The following is a 16,661-nucleotide window of genomic DNA, read 5'->3' on the forward strand; positions in this document are numbered from 1 at the left end:
ACACAAGGTATTCAATGGTTAAATGTATTTGGTGATGCCATGCTTTTAATATAAAAAATACAAGGATCTTGGGCTTGTAAAAATCATACCTTGCTAGTCCATTTGCAGCAAAGTAGGAAAATTTTAGGGAAGTTTCAAGTTGTACAACTACATCATGTTCCTCGAGCAAAAAATCAAGAAGCAGATGCTCTAGCTAGAGAGAAGCTACAAGATATTGCAGTGGTGGGTGCTATCAAGTTGAAGCTTCCTATCTTCCAAGGTAGCAATGATATTCCTGATATCATGAGTTTCTTGGACACATGAGAGTGTCCTAAAGATCTTAGTCAAGGACAAAATCACTCGCTTATGTGCAAGGCAACAAAATACCCCCTTATCAATGACGACCTCTACTGCAAGGGTAAGGATCAAATTCTTATGTGTGTAGCTCTCTTTAAAGAGATCACATAAATAATTTCAAGTTGCCATGATGGTGTTTGTGGAGGGCACTTTGCACTTGATATCACCAGTATGAAGGTTCTACAAGTAGGGTTTATGTGGCCTAGTTTTTAGAGAGATGTGAATTATTGGTGCAAAACATGCAAAGAGTGTCAGAAGGTCGGGGATAGGAGGATCACATATGAGCCACTGACTCCTATAATCTCTTATGGACCATTTGAGGAATGGGAAGTTCATGCCATTGGGCCTTTTCCAAGGAGATAATTAGGTAAATTGTATATCATCATGGGTGTAGAGACTACATGACTAGGTGGGTTGAAGTAGTTGCTACCACGAGGAAGTGGCTAAGTTTGTATTTGAAAACATTTGTTGCCATTTTGGCACTCCTCTTGAAATAATTCCTGATAGGGGACAAGGTTTTAGAGGAGACCTAGTAGAGAGCTAATGGAGAAGCTGGGTATCTCACGACAAGACTCAACTCCCTACTACCCACAATGCAATAGTTTGGCAGAAAAGATAAATGGTATGATCTACAAGATCATCATTAAATATGTAGATAATCACAAAAGTGATTGGGACAAGCATCTTATGGCTACACTTTGGGCTTATCACACTTCATTTTGCATGTTCCTTGGGTTCATGCCATATCACTTGGTGTATGGTAAGGAGGCCATTTTACCCATTGAAGTACAATTGTCTAGTCTCAGGATGCTAGCTAGGCAGATGGAATGCCCTAATGCTCATCTTCACAACCACATTCTTGATCTAGAGAGCTACAACTAGAGAGAGAAGATGCTATCAACTATTATGCAGCACAGGTAGAGCAAGGTTGACTTACCTTCAACAAGGAACTCAAAGCAAAAGGTCTCAAGAAAGGTATGTTGGTCCTAAGGTATGATAGCAGGTTTGACACTAGGAAGGATAAAAAGTTTTCACCCAGATGGGAGGGTCCATTTGTCATTAGAAAGTGCTACATCAATGGAAATTATCAATTCATGGATGCAGATGGTATTCTCCATAAAACACATGTCAATGGATGGAGGCTAAAGCATTACTTTTGGAGGTTTGATCAAGCACCTATGATGGAAATCCCTCAGGAGGGAGACTCCTCCACCTCAACCGAAGAAGAATCAAGTGAAGATCTAGAGACATAAATGCCTCTAGCTTAAGGGGGAGGTCTAATGAGGGCTGATTTTCAAATTTTGCTCCACCTCTCTCTTGGTATGCACTTGGTGGAAAGGCTTCAAGGACCTTAAGAGGAGGAAGGACCTGATGCATGAAAATCACAAAAAATCTATGTATTTATTTTGTAAATAGCTATGGTTTTGACACATTTGGATCTTGGAAATAAGGAGAGGTGGGAACAAACCCTATGAAAATGGAAAAAAAATCATTGGATGCTGATTCTACCCACAGTCACTACCTGACGGTCACTACAGGTGAAGAGTGAAATTCAATAGTGAAAGGGAGGAGAATCTTGAGCATTATTGAGTTGGAGTAAATAAAATATTATCAAATTCAATCAACACTTGTGGACACAAGGCTTGCACATGGAGTCAAGAGGGGACCACTTGGAAGACTTTTGGAAGGGAACTTATATTTTTTGTGGGATCTTTCTCTATCTTTTCCATTCGAAATTGAAAAACGTTTTCAACAGCAAAGCTCTAGGCATTGAGCTGATCTTTCTATCCCTATTTTCTAAATAATTTTTGTAGCTATGGTTTGGGAGATATGGCCAAAATGGTGGAGCCTATCTATTCACATCGAAAGAAGTCATGGTTATCCAGCTCCACACACATAATCTTTTTTAGTTTTCTCTCCATTATTTCTTGATTTAATCCTATTTTATCAAGATTCTCTTAAATATTATAAGGAAGCTCTTGGACTAAAGCTATGGAAGGAGGCATGGAGACAAAGCTCGCCATGATGAAGGGGATTAAGAGTAAATTGGTCAATAAGCAAGACGTAGAGAGCTCTCTCATTGAGGGAATGTCTGTAACTGAGGTTACTTTGTAATAACTCCTTTTGCTCATAATCTCTTCCATAATCACTCTCTTGGCCTATAAAAGAAGGCCTTGTCTTTTGTAAACATTACACTATAGACACACACACACACACACTACCCCATACCCACACACCTACACATAAACACCCTTGTGCTGCATGCTAGTAGCAGGAGCTTTAATCACATAATCACAACACCATCACCATCACCATGCACAAAATGAGCAGCATATCTCCACACACTTGTAATGAAGGATTGAAGACACGATTTCAAGAAGAAGAATGATGGCTACACTCATGATATTCCCCGCCATCAACTACCATCCCTCCATTATGCATCCTATGGTATTTTCTCCTTCACATCTTCTTACCCTATGCTCCCATCCCTCCATTATGCATCCTATGGTCTTGTCCCCTTCTCATCTTCCTACCCTATGCTCCCTATTGTATTCATCTTTTGCAAGCAGTCAACACACTCCATCTTGGTGCCATACATTATGTCATTTGGGATATACTTCATTGTGATTATGGTTCATCCTTGTTTCTTTCTATTCTTCTTATGTTGAGGTGTGCCTCGCCACCATACACACTCTCTCTCTCTCTCCCTCTCATATTCCTATCATCTTGCTACTTGCATCTTAAGGTGTGCGGATTTTCCACCTCTGGTATGAGAAGTGAGCATACTTGCATGTTTCCCTTACCTCATTATCTTCCTTACTACGTGCATGAGTAGCAAGCCCATTCTCACTCACCCACCATTCCTCTCATCTTGTTTTCGGACCACCCCATCCCACACTTGGGTGTGGATCTTGAAATTTTTTTCCATGGCATGTTTGATTGTGTATATGTATGCTTCCTATCCTCATATCTTGCTAAGTGGTGCCCCTATTGTGTACCCCCCATGATAAGGCCATTGTGCATAGTCTTGGTGTAGAGGCCACCCAATTTGTTTTGCACTTCCTCCCTCGGTATGTTCCAATGGCAAGGTGGTATTCCCCTCTTTCCATTCATAATAATCACCCACCTTCTTGACCAACACTGGTTTTGCCTCTGGTTTCTCTTGTGTTTTTTTAACCAAAAGTTCATCTAAGGGTATGTCTTGATGAGGAATTTTTCCGCCCCATCTTCTCCAATTTTTTGCCCACTTATCTCCATAGATGTAATTTAATATATAATAGCTCCAAGAGAGTTATCCTGCATTGTATAGGAGATGACATTAGTTCATGAAAGTTTTTGGTGTCCATCATCTTTCAAATTGGCTTCCATTAGGAGTTCACTACCTTCAATTTCGATTTTTTTTCATGTACTCCTATCATAGATGGAAAAGTCTTTAGTGTCTCAAATTTTCTCTGTACAAATGCTTTTGTTCTTGCATCATCGTATAGAGATTGTATATCTCTAGGGTAGAACTTAAGATCCATATTTATCTCGGTGATAGGTGCCGACTTGAAAGTCACTCTTCCATAACTTGTATTCCATATTGTCTCCCATAAGGCTTGTGGCCATGGCTCTTCCACTTCTAGAATTGCATCATCATCTGTGACTTGGCATCATCTGTGGTGTTAGCCACTACCCTTATATCCAATGGTGTTTCAGTCTCAATTTTTTCTTTGATCAATTATTTTGTTTCTTTGTGCTCAATTTACCTATCCCTTTATTGGATTAACACTTCTTGTTTAGAAATGTATAGTTTTCCTAGCTCCATTAGAGCTTGAGTAGTCTCTATGAGTCTTTTGCACATTTCTAGTCTCTATTTCTCAACTTCACAATGTAGATATATCAACCATCTATGCTCCAAGGTCTAGTTGGCCCCTTTATTCTTCCCTTGTAAGCATGTAGTAGAGTCTCTAAATGTTCTAGAAGTTTTTTCACTAAGACTGAACCTCTTGATGATATTTTGGATAACACCGCTCCCTTCACGCATTCCTTGTTTTTTCATTCATGTTTAAGATGCTCTCTTGTTTGCTACAGATTTTCTTCCAAGGAAATTTTCTCTTTTATCCTTTTAACTTTGCATGATTTTCTTTGAGTCAATTTTCACAAATTTTCAAATTTTGATTGAACTAGAAATTTTTTTGCGTCCTGAAAGGTGTGCTTATTGCAACTTCCTGAGCTTGGGATCTAGTCATCACATTTATAGGAAATGTTGGCTTGATTTTTAATCGACTACTGAGTCCAAAAATTGTTTTGCATTCACATTTGTGTGGAAAAAATATTGCCCAATGATCACCTCCACATTCACAACATGGATCTTTTGGTTGAGAGCTTGTGTCACCCTCATTGGATGTCTTGTCCTGGGAGGATATTCTCCCTTATCTAATTTATATTGTAAAAACACTCAGTCAACTCGTGATTGGTATACTATTGGCGGATACGCCGCGATGGACGTCAGCACAGTGAGAACCCACCTAACAAGATTTGTCAGCTAAGAACGAAGCTCGACCCGCAGGCACGTGGAAGCAAGCATAGGATGTCAACCTACACTCGACCGACTATTGACTACTTCCTACAGAGTTCTCTACCCAATGTCTAAGTTACAGCCTTCAAGAGTACACAAGAGGAGATTTCCTACAACGCTTTCAAGAGCCAAATACCCATCAAACGTTCTCGAAACACTACGGAACTTGAAGGAAATCCTATTAACACCAATAAGTTACTCTCCCTAAGGTCCATGATCCAAAACCCCAACCCTAAACACCCGGTGTATAATCACGTAGGATGTCTGGTTGAAATTTACAGGTTGACATTTTTTGAAAACTAAAGTGCCTAATGTGTAGCTCTACTCATTGCGAATGCGTGGATATGCTGAAATGCAAAAACGAACAACGTATGCTCACCAAATCACCAGATATAGCTCGTGGATCGATCTCGCAAAGCCTGGTCGTACACCTGCAATGTAGATGTTGGCGCGTAGCTCTCTTCGGGGGAAGCATGCTGCACTTCTCCGCACTTGATTCCGACCACCAGTGTGCATGTAGCGTCAAGATACGCTCTCACTCTCTCTCGTACACAGAGTACGCTCAACTCACACAGACAAAACTTATAAAAATGACAAAAGGTTTTTTGCATTAAGGTCAAAAGTGGTATAAATACCTTACAATCTCAAACCCTAATGTTCCAATTTAGCCATTTACTAAGTCTAAATGTTAAAAATGGGATACAATTTGGAAGCTTCTGCAAGCCCCACTATTTACAAAGGTGAAATGACGGTTTCTTCTCAATTAAGGAATTATTACAAAGGAAATTAGTATCTCGCTGGGCAATCATCCTCCGTTGGGTGTGTCCAGCTACTAACACTCCCCCCCTCCTAGATCATGTCGTCCCCGACATGACAGTAGAGCTGCTGCTTCAGTGGAGGCTTTTGCGCATCTTTAGAAGAGACTCATACCGTGCATGCTGAGCCAGTAATGTAGGGCCGAATATATCTGTATCAATGGTGAAGAAACCGGTGTAGAAGGCTTCTTCAAAGGCCTGGAGATGGTACGAGGGCAAAAACATTATCCGCTGATAGAGGGCATGTATCACCTCATGGGAAGGTTGAGCAGACAATTCATACGCACATCTATATTTACCTTGGAAGAAAAATATGTTGTTTGTTGCCTGTCCAGGTTTAAAGATCTCAAAAACTACGAGAAGGGTTTTACAAATCTTCCTAAGCATAATGCAAGAGAGGTCAGGCGAGCCAGTGAACAATTTAATGTTGCCCGTTAGGGTTTTCACCACGTATTGCTCACTCATTCTCTCACCTATCTTCAAGACTTGTAGCTTTGGGTAGTTGAGCCACGTGGGATGGCTTTTCTTCAACAGTTCTTGTGCTTTCTAGGTCCGCATCCTTGGTAGAGGGAAAAAGCTAAGGTTGTCTCTGATTATTTTAGACGCCTCTACCTGATGTACTAAATATTGTGGGTATTTAGTTAGCCATGCCTTTCTCCATTTTTGTTGAGAGTCCACAATAAGCTTAACACCTTCTGGTTTGGTGATATCTTCTTCGTATAGTGGCACTATCGGCTCCTCTTTAATCCTCTTGTTTATTGTTGCATCTTTATACTTGAGAAGAGGATATGGGAGATAGGGTTGTAGTCATTCATGTCGAATGACATTTGCATATAATTTATAAATGGTCATAGACTTCAATACCCTCTGCTCCCACTGCATTGCTTCTTTGGCGGTCTCTTTTATGGCCACTTCTATTGCCTTTTGTAGATTTTCTTCTTCTTCTTGTGTCAGATCTCGAGGCTCTTGGGATGGTCCCACAAGGATTTCCTCTTGCATTGTTGTTTCCACTGAATCTGACACATTGTCTATATCAATTCCTTCCATAGCTGTTGGTCCTGTGCTCAAGTATGGCTCTTCAGTCTGCTGTTGGCCTTTTAGCTCATCAATCTGCTTTTGATATGCTTTCTTTTCCTGTTCAGCTTGATCCCCCATGGTCACTAAAAGGTCGTTCAATTCAGCATTGGCTTTCTCAGCCTCTTCCAGCTTCTTCTTGGTGTCTTCATTTTCAGTTTGCATCTTCTTGAGATTCTCATCCATCTTCTTTTTCAAGGCTGCTAGCTCATCTTTCATGGCCTTGTTCTCATCCTCCAAACGGCTTTGCATCACTAGGGAGCCCTCAGCTAGCATCAATCTTTGTCTCTTCTCTAGTGTCAAATCCTTTTGGAGTTCCTTCATTTGTTCTTCATACATATCCTTCTCTGAAGTAGTGCTAGTTGAGGTAGCAGCTCTGACTCTACCTGGAGATGCCCTTAGCCTCTAGATTGTATGATCTTTCAGTTTTGTTTGATCTTTCAGCTCTATAACTTCGTCCTGGCTGGCCTCATGTTCTAGCTCAGCTTTTTCCTTAGCATTCCTTAAAGTCTCCACTTCTTTGGACTCATCAGCAAGCTGGAGTGTCAAGTTGTCCCTTTCTTTCTCCGCATCCATCAGTGATTTGCTGATTTTCTTATACTCCTCATTTGCTCTTTGAATCTTTTGGTCTGCTGCCTAACTCTGACTTTCCAGCTCTTGGCATCTTTTTAGTGCCGCGTCCAGATCAGCTTGCAGCTTGTCTTGCTTCTATGTGTTCTCTTGGTCCTGATTTTGCAGTGAGTCCACCTCGACTTTGATTTGAACTTCATTTGCTTTGAGATTATCACACTCAATCTCAGTGGCCATAGACCTTATTGTGAACCCAGTGAGTCTTTGCATCACCTCATCCCAATCATTAGCCTGTGGATTTAAATCCATTGTATCTGTGGCCATTTCCTTCAGCTCCACCAATCGAGGACTCAGCATATATTCTTTGGTCCTAGTGCTAGACAACTAAAAAGCTGCATTAGTTGCCTCTTCTCGAGAGTATCCAGCAGCTAGTAGATCAAGGAATATTCTATAGTTTTTTCTTCTGGATCTGGCTTCTCATCTTTTGGTTCAATTTCTGCCTTCTTCTCTTCCTCTTTGTTCTCCTCTTCCTTGGAGTCTTGTTGCCCATCAGATTTGTTCAGCTCCTCAGTTTGTCGGGGTTGAGGAGGACTAGGAGGAGGTGGTGATGGTGGAGGACTTGACTCTCGGCTTGATGGCAGGGTTGATGGTTTCTTTTTGAAATCCCGGTCATCTTTTGTTTTCCTCTCTCTTTCTTCCCCTTCCTGCTCTTCTAGCAGTTTTCGCCTCACATCATCAACTTCTTCTTCGGTAGAAGGTATGTTTGGGATATTCTCAGGTGTAGTATCTAAGATCTCGAAACTCTTTATATAATCTTCAAAGCGATCCCTTTGAGTCCTTCGAGAAGATCCAGACATAGCCTCAAGTGAGGGCTTCCATAGTTCGCTTAGATCCCCTTTTAGCATCCTCTTAGCTCTGAAACTCTCCATTAGTCTTTCCAGCCTTGCTGCTTTTTGTGACTATTTCCTTTACTGGCACCTGTAGAGTTTCTTTCTTCCCCTTCTTGGGCTATGGCGGCTCTTCTGGCACTGTCTCTAAACGGCACTTCAACCTTGTGGCTACCCTTGGAGCCTTAGGAGGCTCTTCTTCTTTGTCTTCCTTCAGCTTGAGCCAATCAAGTTGGGAGGGAGGTAAAGGCCAATTTCCCTTGGCATCCAATGCTTTATAGATGACTTTGGTTATCAACTCACTAGGAACAATATAAGTGGGATTTTTGGTCCCCATTCTCACAAGGTTGTAGTGAATGTAAGCGTCATAGTTTATCTCCCTCGGGTGGCTCTTCTGCATTGCCCAAGTGAAAGTGGTGGCAATAGCTCCAGGTGGCATCCTGTATTTCTGTGGCCGCTTGGTACACATGTGGAAGTACTAATTGTATAATTGGCTCATGATGGACACCTTTGGGTTTGGAATATCTTCAAATGTATAGTTATTTTTCTTCTCTGAGTAGACCTTAATGTCATCCCGCCTCTTAGTCACACTCTCTCCTTTGTTAGAGAAGTCAAGTGCTGTTGCCACCACCTTCTCTGTGATGACAATCATCTTATTAGGCTTGCCTTGTAGATCTGTAACTCTGGCTATGTTGTCCTCTTTGATTGTGGTGACAAATTCCCACACTCTTTTAACATCAATCCCTGTTGGCAAGGCTTCAAAGTAATTGTGTAGATCCAGTTTCTCCAAGTAGTCCCCCATCTTGCTCTTGACAAATTCATTGAGCTTTTGAGGGATCATGGGTAGCTCCACTGCATTTCCCTCATTATCTTTAAGCACTCCTTGGTAGATTCTCAGATCATTGGTTTCTAGTAGGTCATCTTGAATCCAAGTGCTTGTGGTCTTCAGGGTTCCTTCAGGGATAACAAAAGGCTCCACTTCTTCTAAGTAGTCCTTGATAGTCATTCTTTTCTTCTTTGTTGGTGACTTAGCGGCTGCCACGGATCCTGTTGCACTCAGTAGTCCAAAGTTAGCGTTTTTTACAGATTAGCTGATAAACTGAGTTCTGACTACCCAAATGACTTGAAAATTGAAATAAGAACTCAAAAGAGACTAGGGAAGCCATGCATGTGCCCACAGTAGGTTTTTGGTTGAAAAATAAGCATGTAGACATCCTACGCCTAGTATGTCTACTTCCTCTAATTTTGATGAAACTTGACATTCTTGTGGCCCTTGACCTGTGCAACATGGCTATGTACTTGGAATTTGGTTTGGACATCAAAAAGTGCAATTTTGAGCAGATTTAGGCTTTTGGCTCACAAAATGGGTAGGATGTCCTATATGGATGGGAAAATGATATCCAATTGGATTGAAATTTGATATATAGGATTATTATACCGTATAAAAGACTCCCATGATGTCAACTCCTACACAGAAGGTCAATATGAACCTGGAAACATCCTACGTGTAGGATGTCTCTTTTCTCAGAATGACTTGATTTCGGTTCTGTGGGTAGCCCTTAGCATGTAGAACATGGCCATGTTCTTAGATCTTGATTTGGACAAGTATTGGTGTTGTTAGGAGCATGTTTAGTGTTTTTAGGCTCAGAAAAGTGCATCTTTGAGGTTTTGGGAGCCAAATGTGATGGGTCTAGCTTGAAATTTGATATATGAGCTTGTGAAGATGTCATAAAGATATGTGGAGCTCAAAAACACCAGTTGGAGGTCAAATAGGGTATTTAGACATCCTACGTGTAGGATATCTATTTCACTATTTTTCATAGCTGGCTCCATAGTTAGTTTAGCAATGTGATAATGAGTATACTGTGCAAGTTTCATGTGATATGGACTAGTTTTGGTAGGTCTATGACCCTTTATTGCCTCTATGATCTGACTTTTTGTTTTTTGATGCATATGAGGTCAACTCCTGTCCAAATGAAACTTGATGGCTAGCATGTATAAGCTATGTAGAAGCTGTGTATGAGGTGAGATATTAAGTTGGGTGCCCAAACATGGTCTTGAGATATCCTACACGTAGGATGTCGCCTGATGAATTCTTTTGGAGAAGTGCTACTAGTATATGCCCTTAGCCCCCCTGAGTCCCCTTTAAGCCTTCTTTCAATCAAAAAGTCAAAAAGATAGATAGAAACTCTCTGTTTGGCTTTCAGAGTCTCTGAGTCGTTTTCTGACTCTTGGAGTGCTTTCCGGCGATGAAATTTCTTGATGTTAGTCTCCATAGCTTCACGGTTCCTTTGGGAACCTTGCCATATGGTTTTTGTTGGCTTTGGCTTCACCAGAGCTCCATAACGCAATTTGTCACTCTGGAAGCGCCCGTGGTTGCGTTTTCATGCCGTCGATGACTTGTGGTGGTCTACCACCATAGGACTTGGTTGTTGATGGTCTAGGCAAGCCACTCGTGAAGTTTGGTGGCAAATGGACATCCGGTTTGGCCGTGAGAGCCATGTGACGCTTTATGTGTTTGATGCCGTTTCTGAATCTTAGTCCCATTTTGGGTCGCCTCATGGCCATGTGCGCTATATAGCCTTGTAGAGCATGTCCAGATGCTCCTACCCATGAGTTTTGGTAGCATTTGGGCGACTTTCCACCGATTTACCACTTGGTGGCCTCTTGCAGGGCTCTAGAAGTTAGGGTTTTTCTCGTTGGTTTTTTACTGCCTTTGTGCATTCAAGAGTGGTCTCCTATGCTAGGGTAAACCCCCTATGAAGCCTTATTTCTATTGGGTTAGCCGTTAGGTGGCTACCTCTACATGTAGGTCTCTATTGCCCGTTCCCCGTGTGAACCCTACACTAGTTTTCGCAATAAAACATCAAACATACGCGAAAATCTCAAGGTGCTGAGCCTACCTCTCATATCTGGGGCCTATCGGGTGGTCGTGTGTGTCGTAGAAGCAGCTGGAAGTACGGTTCGTTCTAGGTGGCAAGAGCTCTCTCTCAAGAAGGAAATAGTAGAAATGAGCTCTAAGTGAAGTGAAAAATTTCTTACAATGCGGGTCCCCGGACCACTTTCTATGAAATTGGACATGTGCTCCTAACTTCTTGCAAGATGCGGTTTAAGCTCAAAAAGTTCTTGATTTAGACTCCGTTTGCCCAGTTTTCGAGAAATTTGACGTTTCGGTCAAAATCTGGCCAAAACACGCCTCCCGCTCCATTCCCATAATTGCACCCCCATTGTACCATAGGTTGTCCTATAGTCACTGATTATCCCCATATTTTTTGTTTTTCATTACGACCATATTTCACCTGCTTTTTGTATTTTTGAAGTTTTTCTGCCGATAATTAGTAAAATTAAAAAGAAAATAGCAAAATAAACCCAGAAAATCCCCAAAAATCACAATAACTCAAAAACATCAGCTCAAAACACTATTTACACTCACATGCAATTTTTATGGCCGGATTTCTCCGTTTTACCAATATTTTGCTCGAAAAATGGCTATTTTTACATATATACACATACCTAGAGGCCTAATTTGGCGTTTGGCCCCATATACTTCTAGATTCGTGCTGTATAAGAGCATATGTACTTAGCTTAGTCCAAAAAATTTCGCAATCAAATAAAAACTCTTCAAAATAGTCGAAAAACATGCTCTTTTTTGCTCTTTTCACCTTCATTGGGTCTGCATTGAGAATGCCTCCCCCCCTCCTAGTCGGAGTCCTCTTGGACGAAAAGGTATCGCCTTGGGGTATGTGCATTGCATGGGTTAAAAATTGTGCTAATGCGCGGCCTTGTAATGTGGCCCTATCTGATGCATACTCAGTCAATGCATGGAAAAATTAATGTTGTGCGAGAGGAGGGAATAAGCAAGATGCTTATTGGCATTTGACGTCGAGGTTTCCTGTTTGTTGTTGATTTGGTTGGTGGATTTTCTTTGCAAGTAAAAGTTGTAACTCTACAGCTCTTTGTTTGATCGTCTTTTTTGCAAAAGTTGCTTGGTTTGCCGCTATTGTCGATATGGCCGTGGTTGTTTCCGTGGATGGAAGTGTCATGTCCGTTGTAGCTATAATCTTGTTCTTTGTTAATTGCCCTTTGGAGTTTTGTTGTGGAGGCTTTTGTAGGTTTATTGCCTCGTCCTTGGTCGTCATTTTTGTTCTGCTGATCGGCACCCACATAGATCGGTTTGCCAGTTTGATATGTAGTGAGTGTCTGGCTGCTGGTGTTGCTTGTACTGAAGGGAGGTCCTGTTGCTTTGGTTTGGGGATCCAAATGCGTGCCACATTTAAGTGGTTACTGAGCATTCTCTTCGGGATCCATATCTTTTTTATTCCCTTGGTTGTTGGTTTAACTATGTTCTTCTGTTGACTTCTGATGTTGTATTGTGGTTTGTATGCCAGGTCGCCTCTATCCTTCCGTACCCATACTTGTTTTTCGCGTGTTGCTAACCTTGATCTATTCACTGTGGTCTGTGTTGTCTTATTTTTGTAGTGAACATGGTTGGCAGTTCCCTGGTTGTTCTCCATGGGTATCGTGTTGTGCTTTATTGGCATGCATCCTTTTTGTTCTTTATCCAGTGATGGTGGTGCTATCATCTGGTTCTTCCAGATTGGCTGAGAAAAGGCTAACACCTGTTGTTCTTGTGCATGCTGAATTTTGATTGTATGCGAATTCCAATCTATCTGCACATTATACTCTTTATGCCAAGGTTGTCCCAACAACATGGGGTGTAGTGTGCTCGCATCCTCAACCACATAAAACTTGTGGGGGTAAAATATTGATGTATTTCTACATGCAATATTGTCCAACCCAATGTTCGTAGCAAATGTGATGTACTACTTTCCAGCACTTGTTGAGTAGGATGTAGTTGATCTTCGGGCTTGAGTTGTTTGTATAATTTGTAAGAGATCAGATTTTCTTGAGCTCCGGAATCAAGCAATGCCGTCTATTCAACTTGATTGCTACCCACTTTGACTGCAATTATTGGTTCCCCTGTGTCTTCACCAAAATTCGTTAATCGAATAGCATTTAATCGCAACGGTGATCCACTTTGTTGTTGTTGTCGTAGAAGCCTTCTTTTTGCAATGCGTTCTTTTTCTTGTGCTTGTTCTTCTTCTCGTACCCTTTGTTTCTCCTTCATCCGTTTTTTTTCTTGATGGATTTGTTAAATCATATCATGTGTTAGCGATAAATGATACTTTTTTAACCGACACCCACTAATCCAATTTGGCATTTCTTCTCCTGTCAATGTAGCAAGTTTGACAGCTCCACTTTGTGATAAATCACTAATCACAAAGGGTCCCATCCCTTGCTTTTTAAGTTTCTTGGCATGTTGCTTCAAAGTATAAAAAAGTACATAATCACCTGTTTTGAACTCTTTCATATAAACACATGCTTGTCAAAAAACTCTTTTTGTCTTCTCTTTTTAGCATAGATCGAAGCTACAGCTCTCAGTCGAAGTTCATCTAGCTTTTCAAGATCATCTATTCTTGAAGAAAGCTCATGGCCTGTCCATTCTAAGTGTTTCGCTACTCGTAGAGTTGGAACTAAAAACTCTATGGATAATATGGCGTTTAGACCAGACACCATGTTGTACGGTGTTGTTCCAATAGATGTTTTATAAGCTACCCGGTATGCCCATAGTGTTGAGTGTAATTGTTGATCCCAGTCGGTCCTTGACTCTGATATAATTTTAGTCAAAACAGTGCATAGTTTTTTATTTGTGGCCTCAGCTTGTCCATTTGCCTGTGGATGATATGGAGCAGATTTTCTATGTATGACCATGAATTCCTCTAACAGGCATTCAATGGCTTCATTAAGAAAATGTGTTCCTCGATCACTGACAATTTCTATTGGTAATCCGTATCGTACAAAGACATTCTCATACAAAAATTTTGCAGTGGTTCTTGCATCTGCTTTTTGTGTTGCTTTGGCTTCAGCCCATTTTGTGAGATAGTCCGTAGCCACAATGATACATTGGGTATGGGTGCGATATGCAGGGGGTGAAATAGGTCCTACAAAATCAATTTCCCATTTTGCAAATGCACGTGCTCCCATCAATGGCCGTAGTGGCATCTCATCTCTCTTTATCGGCACCTTAGTGTAGTTCGTTTCTGCACTATTTAGCTGTCGGCTTGCATAACAAACTGGAAAATCCATTGTTCCTTCTCCATGTTGAGCCAGAATACTCCCAATTGCGTATGCAGAGGCATCAATGTGAACATGGAATATCTTTTCCCAATCTGGTGCTTTAAGTACAGGTGCTGATACAAGGTTTTCCTTAAGCTTTTGGAATGAAGTTTCACACTCCTCAGTCCAGTCAAAACTGACTAATAAGCGATATAGTGGTTGTGCAATGACCGCATACATATATATGAATCTTCGATAATATCCGCAGTGTCCCATGAAGGATTGTACTTGTTTGTCATTAGTAGGAATGGGCAAGTCTACTATGACTCTAATTTTGTCTAGGTCAGTGGTTATGCCATTTCTTGAGACAATATGTCCTAAGATGCGACCTTGCCTTACCATAAAAATGCACTTTTTCGGGTTGAGACAGATTCGATATGTTCTGCACTTCTCAAATACCTTTTTTAAATGGTCAATATGTTCTTCTCGTATAAGAGAGTGGACACAGAGATCATCCTTATATATTTCTAAGAATATTCTCAGGTATTCTTTGAACGCATGAGTCATTAACCTTTGGAAGGTAGCTGGGACATTGGTTAGGCCAAAAGGCATAACTCTATATACATATATTCCCCACTCTGTGGAAAATGTTGTTTTGTGTTGATCCTCTATTACGATTGCCAATTGGTTATACCCCGAAAACCCATCTAAAAAGGAATAAGCCCATTATTATGCCACCCTCTCAAGCACATGTTCCGTGATCGGCAAGGGATAATTATCCCTTATTGTGGCTGCGTTCACTTTTTTGAGGTTCACACACACACGCATCTTTCCATTCTTTTTGGGGACAACCACAATGGGTGACACCCAATCTGTATGCTTGATTTCATAGATGAATTTAGCATCCATCAGCTTCTCAATCTCTTATTTGATTTTTTTAGCGAATGTGTCATTATATGTGTAAGGACGTTGTTTGCTAGGTTTGGCATCTGATTTCAAAGGAATTGTATGTTGGCATATCGATGGATCAACTTCTTTGAGGTCTTTGTAGGACCATGCAAACACATCTTTATACTTCTTGAGAAGTTGTGTTAGCCTTTCTTCTTCTTCAAGCTCTAAATCAGTCGCTATATAGACAGGCTGAGGCTCTTCGCCTGGCACAGCGAGGTCTATCCGTTTTGCATTTTCCGGCCCATCATAAGATTCTTGGTTTATTCTTTCCCTTATTGGTGGTGTCATTATGATTTTTCTGTCCTCGATGGTGGGATGGTACATTCATGTTTCCTTTTTTTGAATTCTCCTTACTGTCACTTTCTCCCTCAGTAGTCCATACCTCTCGTAACGACCGTTTTAGTTCTTGGTATTTCTTTTTACGCTCCATTTTGGTCCACTCTAGATATTTTGTCTTTTCCTGTTTTGGTTGTTGAGATTTTCCTGATTTTGTTTCTGTTTTAGTCTTCAATGCTTGTTTTATTTTCTCATGTGTCCTTTCCCTTCGAACTCTTGAGAATCTTCCTGATTTTTGGTCTTTTACACAATCCTCTGCCATGACAAGCATTAGATAGTGAGTTTTATCTTTTATCTTGAGCATCAGGTTCTCTCTAATTTTGTTGTCTGCTCTTTTTTTTCTATAGCGTTCTTGGCGTCTAGGGTGTTGATTTGCAAAATCATAAAACTTGATATTCGCAGTTGTCTCCCTACTCTCGCTCGAGCTGTCTGAACACTCGTTATCTGCATCGTTACTTAGTTCCAGATGCTTAGAGGAGTCATAAAAATCTTCTTGTTCTGGTGAGTCTACATTCTCATCTCCTGCTGGTATAAGGCTTACCATGTAATAGGGTAGCACATCATAGCCATCCTTATCACAAAATTTTGTCGTTGGACTATCGGTAATGGTACAGACATCCAATGTTGCTAGTATGTGAGTCCCATTCCAGAGGTTCTAAGGCATCTTCGGGAAAAGGTTCCGGAATGTAATCCTTGTCCTCAATATCTCTTTCTAAGATGCATTCCTCTCTTTTTAAGCTCCCACAATGTGAAGCTCCACACATCCATAACTCTTTTTTTTGCCCTAACCATGCTGGGAGTTCAGACCCTGCCAATGTAGCTGAATCAAACTCTTCCACTGGTATCTGGTTCACATCCTTGTAACTATGGCCTTTTAGGTATATTTTGGTTATAGTCTCCCCACGTCTGAGGTAAATGTGGTCGTAACCCCAATCCTGGACCATCTTTAATTGTCTCATGAATGGTCTTCCCAAGATGATCTCGTAATTTTTCTTTTTGTCAAAATCAACTATT

The sequence above is a fragment of the Adiantum capillus-veneris genome, chromosome 21, assembly GCF_014529385.1.
Source record: "Adiantum capillus-veneris isolate H3 chromosome 21, ASM1452938v2, whole genome shotgun sequence".
Taxonomy (NCBI): domain Eukaryota; kingdom Viridiplantae; phylum Streptophyta; class Polypodiopsida; order Polypodiales; family Pteridaceae; genus Adiantum; species Adiantum capillus-veneris.